General features: G+C 25.3%; 1 protein-coding gene across 3 annotated transcripts in view; it reads right to left on the reverse strand.

Moving 5' to 3' along the window:
- The window catches only part of LOC122860117 (neural-cadherin), an 80,843-nt gene extending 79,815 nt beyond the window's left edge, over positions 1–1,028 (reverse strand). For 2 of the 3 annotated variants that reach the window (XM_044163774.1, XM_044163775.1), the window contains exon 1: positions 519–1,028. The gene's annotated coding sequence lies outside the window, so the exon portion shown is untranslated. The remainder of the gene's footprint in view (positions 1–518) is intronic. The other variant, XM_044163776.1, reaches the window with a different exon arrangement.
- Positions 1,029–6,000: the final 4,972 nt, after the last annotated feature.

Raw genomic sequence — 6,000 nt, forward strand, 5'->3', positions numbered from 1 at the left:
AACCCTCATTTAAATAAAGAAAAAAAATAAATACCCTAAAATTATTTATACAAAAATAAATAAACAAATAGATATAACAAAATATAATTAATTTTGTATTTCGTTTGATGGAATTTATGAAAAAAATTTTTTAAAAGTTCAAGAACACAGTAGTAGTGTATTGGAAACTGCGCTGGACCGGCGCAAAACAAAAATAGCCAATGTATGTGTATTTAAATTATCTACTCACACACATTTTAATACTAAATAGATAATTTGCAAATACGAGAATGAAAATAGACATTTATCGCATCACCAAAATATCCGGAAACCGGATATTAAAATTATTTAATTTATCTAACAACTCAGTGACAACTATTTTATATTTTTTTTCCTATTGATTTTTTCATCAAATGCATGAGAAAATATTGAGTTTATTTTAGGGTCAATAAACCCAATAAACTACTAATAATTATTTTTTGTATAAATTTTTTTTATAAACACTAACATATATATATCACTTTTTATTTTTGACATACCTTTTGTCACCTGGTTGTCAATTTATAATAATCAGCCCAGTTTAATCCGCACCGGTATGAAAAAAATTTCTCAGTCAAATGATATTATTTATAAATATCAAATCACAATAATAAATTCACAATAAAACTTTTTTAATTAACACCAATTAATTATAAAAAATTAAAAATTAAAATATAAAATTTCAAATCTTCACACAATAATTTTGCATATAGGGTTAAAAATTTTTCATCACTTCCGGCCAAATAAATAATTAACTCATTGATATATTTAAAATAAAAATAAATTAAAATTTTTTAATCACAAATTAATTTAAAAATTTACGCGCGAATATTATATTAAATAAATAAAATATTATGTCCATTTGCCGCTATTGTGTGTAGTACCTTAACTTGTCACACAGTCACTTGAAATACACACTCTCTCTTTCCTCATAAATATACATATATATATATGATATCAGTCTGTAATTCTCAAAGCGAACTTGTCGCGGCTGTGGGGCGCGGACCACTACCTAAACCAGCCTCCCGGATCGTTGGATAAAACTCGGTGAGGCCATTCCCTTTAGCGTACAAACTCCCCACTCTTTCTCTCTCTCATTTGGTTGTATTTTGTGGGGTTATCCCCACCCCCAACACCAATATTCTTGACTCTCATATATATATATTATATAATACAAACGCGAGTAATACTCTGTCTTTGTCTCGCCCTCTATTTTTTTCTCTCTTAAAATACCCGTTATTACTCAGATAACTACAATATGCGCATGCTCCTCCCCATAGAGAGTTCACCCACACGATAGATAAAGACAAAATAAACATATCAAAGAGTCTACCCCCTTCCCTTGGCAACTTGCCACCCTTCACGAGACACCAACGACCCCTATCGACTCACCCACCTTACCTTTTCTTTCTCACTTTTTTTTTTTTTACCCTTCTCTATTTTCATCCCTTAAAAATTTTTTTCTTTTACTTGAGATTATTTTTTTCTCCTTTTTTTTTTCGTTTTTTCATTTTCATTTTTATATATACACACTTTTCCCGCCAATGTGTTGAGTATAGGATCTTTCACCCCCGCATGTGAATGCACCCAAGATGCAAGTAAAATTTTAACGAAATAAAAGTCACGTAAAATGATAAGAATTTATATTTTTTTTTTTGGAATTTCTTTTTCAAAGTTGTGTTATCATACTGTTTATATTCTTAAGAATATTTTGAATTTTGTTTTTTATTATTCAAAAGTATGTGTTGGAAAGTTATATTTTGTTTATTAATAATTTTTTTTTTTTTGTTGAAAATTTTGTGGAGGATAAAAAAATTTAATATGTACATTGTTAATGATTTTGTGTTGGTAAAGAGCCACTTGTATGTACACAAGGGTGTCGTATGTTAACCACAGTATATACATGTACACAACAATGTTGCAGGGTGAAAGCTCTGTTTTTCATCTTGCTTTATATATTCTTTATGATAAGTGCTTAGAATATTGAAAGATATGTCTTGATGAATATATGTCTGTACGTCTCGTTTCCTCCAACTGCAGTAAATTATTTTCTTTTTGTTTCATATTCTTTTTGATTGTTTTCTTAAACTTTTTATTTTATTTTCATTTCACCTTTTTTTAATGGGGTTATGTTTTTGTTTGTTTTCTTTTTAATAATCATCTCTCTTTTTTTTTTATTCATTATTTATTTTGTGGGAGCTTTTGGTTTGTTGAAATATGTTATAATACGAGGTGTAATATTCCTGATGGTGTGTTATCGACACGAATATTGTGGGTTATTTGCAAGCTTTAATTATCTTACCATTGCAATTTGGTAAATTACTGGATTATCAATAGAACTATGTATATTTGATTTTCATTTTGTATATTTTTGAAAATACTATTTAATTGGTTTTTGGTTAATTATTATAAATGGTAATTTGATTTAAAGTATTAAAATTTATTATCTATCAAAAGCATAAACATTGACAGGAAATAAAATCATTAAAAATATTATTCTTTATTTTATAATTAATTAATTGGTTAATTTTAATTTCTTGACTCTTTTTTTTTGTTTGTTTTCCAATGAAAATAATAAAATCAGACTTGAAGAAAAACGATATGATACAAGCGAAAAAAAAAAAGATAGCATCCTTCAAATCTCACTGCAGTTATAAGCTACTAAATAAATGTTAGAGTTCACGATTCAAAAATAAATAAAGATGAATTGAAAAGAAGGGAAAAAAACAGTCTTTGGAAAAAGTTTTACTCAAATATCTGTAGGAAAATAAAAAAATAACCAGACACGTCGTCATTGAACCAAGACCACCAATATATTTTTCCTCAGCAAGTTGATGTTCTTTTTTGAGTTTGTAGAGTAATGTTGATGATTTAAGGGAGGGTGTTGAGGCAAGGGTGAAACACCACAATTGAGTAAACAAATATATATGAAACCAATGGCAAAGAATCGTTTCACTATAGATACACTTTCTATATATATTTTTGCATTGAAAAAAAAAATATAAAAAAATAGTTATTCAGACATTATTGTACATGTATAAATATATACTGTAAATCTATATCACGACTGAACACGTACAATATAAGAAATAGATGTTAAAAATATAAGGGGAAAAAATAAAATACATCCCTTGGGTAAACACCAGATGTTTCAGGAAATTACGTTTTCAAATGTAACTTTTATTTATTTATTTGCCAACAGAAAAAAAAAATCCTAAAAAAAAAAAATGTTTATTATTTTAGTAATTTATAATTTTTTTCTCTCATTAATTAGTCTATTTATGAATTCAACAAAAATTTATAATTTATAGATTTTTTAAACTTTATTTTTCTTGAGATATTATCTAGATTATTTATAAATTGTTTGTTGTCTTTGTGACAAATTATACATTGATTAGGGATTATCATAATGCACTTGACAATAAAGTTAATTAAATTTCAATTTGTGCAAACATTCTTGCTGTTTAAATATTTATATTTCATTAACATATAAATTGAATTTATTTGAAACAAAAAATGTTCATTATTAGGTGAAATATTAGACATTGTTAGGAGAAATTTTCCAAAGAAAAAGTTACTATTTTTATATATATACATTTTTTTAAAGATAAAATTTGTCATATATATTTTTTTCTCGATATTTTGTGTATGTATATTTGAAATAAGGGATAAAAAAATATGTGAAATCACATGAATCTGTTTTCGCTCTGTGACTCTTGAGAATTCCTATATAAAGTTAGACTTGAAGTATTGGGCTTTTATAGGGTGAAAAATAGAATGAAAAATGGATGTAACTTGAAGGGTGAACATGTAAAGTAAGAAAAAAAAGTTTAAATAAAATAAAAAAAATTGATATAAAAAGCTTTTGGATACTGTGTGTATATGCGGTTTTATATAGGAAGATTATTTTATGGATCAAAGTGTAGGACAGATCGACCAAGGACATTCATTTTATTTCACGACTCCAACAAGCAGTCTTTACTTTATGACTTTTCTCTCACTTTGACTTATCTTTACTCCTTTCCCTCAATTCACTATTTTTTTATTTTTTTTTTCTAAAACTACCTTTCAACTTTAGCATCATTTCGATTTTTTTTTTTTTTTATTCTATCAACTATTTTTCATTTTCTCATCATAATTTTCAATAGTCAATTTAATTTTTCATCATAAAAAAAAAATTAAAATCAGTCAAGCAGTATTTAAAAAAAGAAAAAAACTTTCTAGATAATTAAATTGTTAAAAAATTTTATCCAAATGGATCAATATGTTGGCGCATTTTAGCAAAGCAACGTGTGAATTATTTTTTTTTAATTTTCAAAATTTCATTAACTAACAAGCTTCTAACTCATTTATGAAATTTTTTTTTGCAAAATCTTCATTTTTTTATAGTTAAACATTTGATCAACTAATTTTAATAATTATTATTTCATATAAAAATATTCTTTTTAAATTTTTATAAATTATTAATTGTTGATTCAAGTGTGTTTAGCAAATAGCAATGTCCAGTTTTCATGCATGCATTAATATCCTGTCAGCTGTTATAAAATTACATATATATATATAGATACCCCCACTGGTAAATTCAGACACCTGCTGTCTCAACTTCCTAGGTATATATTCGACTTGAACCTCATGTACTATATATATATAAAATGACGCGTGCTGAACCCACACTGTATGGGCTTCCTGTTCATTTGGTCACGCCTCGTTTAAACATGCATCAATGTGCACTGCAGTTGTTATTCTCAAAATATCATATTTACTATATATACTAATGCAACAATTTTTTTTCATACCTATTTTTATACACCTTCTATTTTTTTTTATTTTTTTTTTTGCATTGTTCCATAAATTATTACTAGTATTATTTTATTATTTGGAAATTTTAAAACACCAAGTAGTTTAAATTTCAACAATTAAATAAAAATAAAATTTGTTTTTTATATTTTAACAATAATTAGGTAATTAAACTTTATGAAATTTTTTTTAATTCTTATGAATTTTTTTATTTTTTAATTTGTAAAATTTATTTTAAAAAAAATTTATTTAGATTTTATTTTTTTCAACGTAATATTGGTTACATAATTATATGAAATTTTAAATTTTTTAATTTATTTATTCATCCGTTTAATTATTATTTGAATATACAATTATTATTTTAAAAAAAAAAAAAATATTTGACCTTGAAATGTACAGATGTTTGTACAAGTTTTAAAATAACAGTATGGCTGTTAAACAGATGGATACTGTCAGTTTTTTTATTTCTTTATCAAAAAAAAAAATGTATATAAAGAAAAAAAATAAGAGTCATTTTCTATAGAGTCACTATTGTCGAGTTTCCGTTGAATATGATTATGTTATTCATACATTCTTTCATTGAATATGTATCCTCACAATGAAGACTGCAATATAATATTCGCTTATCGACTACTCATGACAAAAATCCCTCTGTCCAACTGTCTACAAGTCATGAAAAAAAAAAAAATAAAAAAAAGTATCCAATATTTTAGTATTTTAATATTCCCTCTCACAATTCAGTAGCTTTGTGGTTTTTTAAATTTTTTGAAGCATATTTTTGACGCGATTTTATGCAAGAACACCATCAAGTATTTTTAATAATCCACATATCTTTAGTTCTCTTCAAGAATTTCATACAAAATTTCAACTGGACAAATTCCATCTTTCAATTGAATCAAAAAAGATAGAAAAAAATTACCCCAATATTCTCTCTGAGTTATGGTAAACGCCCGAACAAATAAAAAGAATAAAAAAAAATTGAAGAAAACATAGATATAAATTTTTGTTGGTGTGAAAATATGCACGATTAAATTTCCCTTTCCTGATGCAAATATATACAAAATGGTCTGATTTATAAATAAAAAAAAAGCTTCGAAAAAAATGTAAAATAAAGTTTCACTTTGCAGTACTATATATACATGAGAAAATAAAAGGGTAAATAAAATTTACCAACAAAAAAAAAGG

The sequence above is a fragment of the Aphidius gifuensis genome, linkage group LG1 (genome assembly GCF_014905175.1).
Source record: "Aphidius gifuensis isolate YNYX2018 linkage group LG1, ASM1490517v1, whole genome shotgun sequence".
In the NCBI taxonomy this organism is placed as follows: domain Eukaryota; kingdom Metazoa; phylum Arthropoda; class Insecta; order Hymenoptera; family Braconidae; genus Aphidius; species Aphidius gifuensis.